The sequence below is a fragment of the Penaeus monodon genome, chromosome 32 (assembly GCF_015228065.2).
Source record: "Penaeus monodon isolate SGIC_2016 chromosome 32, NSTDA_Pmon_1, whole genome shotgun sequence".
NCBI lineage: Eukaryota > Metazoa > Arthropoda > Malacostraca > Decapoda > Penaeidae > Penaeus > Penaeus monodon.
The window spans coordinates 35964234-35965046 of NC_051417.1; the positions used below are offsets into that span (position 1 = coordinate 35964234).

An 813-nucleotide genomic window follows, 5' to 3' on the forward strand; every position below is an offset into this window, starting at 1 on the left:
GTGTCGTCTGATGTGTGCGCCTGTTGATCCAAAGTGTGATAAGAATATATGTTATAAGCACGTTTTGAGACACCTTTGGCTCCAGTAGGTATTTAAACATTTGTAGCCGTTGATGTCGGTTGGCTGATTAAACGGCAAATAAAGAGGAATGGCGCTCTGTTATTGGATATTCGGCAGGCTGTATCGATCACCGTTTAAAACGCTACCGGGAGAGGCTGCAGATGGATTCGTTGCAGGGAGAGTGATTCCTCGTGAGATCCAGGATTAGGCCCGGGGAGGGGGGGAGGGGAGGCCGGTGGTCATGCGACTACTTTTTCCGCCCCATTTTTTCGGAATCAAGAAGAAAACCACATGAATGCAGGAGATTACTGACGCAGTTCTACTTTTCGATGCTTTTAAGAGGTTTTGACACCGCATTCCGTAGTAGACGTGACCGCGATGCGAGTTCTGCGCAAGGTTCGACACTGATCGAATGTCGCAGCAAAGGTCACCGGCGCTTAACATTCGTATGGCATTCACGTACATGTACGTCGACGCGCACAGACACGTACACGGCGCATCACACAAGCAGAGAAGACAATGGAAGAAAGAACAGAGCCTGTATCTGACACTTTGCCTAAATGCATTTTCAATTTTTCCAAGTCATATGCTAATGATACAGATGCATATGGCCGATTAAGTGTGGAACTTCTACCAGAGGCTTTACCGAAGATGGCAGTGTGGGAAATCTTTTAGGAGGGGATTTGAAGGTGTAGCGTTACTGTTTGTAATTATGGCTGGGGGTATTGTGAAAGAAAGGTTTCAGAAACTTTG

At 46.7% G+C, this 813-nt stretch overlaps 1 protein-coding gene across 1 annotated transcript in view; it reads left to right on the forward strand.

Annotated features, from left to right (window-relative positions):
- The window catches only part of LOC119593854 (guanine nucleotide-binding protein G(I)/G(S)/G(T) subunit beta-1-like), a gene marked incomplete in the record, with an annotated part of 42289 nt that overhangs the window by 27833 nt on the left and 13643 nt on the right, over window positions 1–813 (forward strand).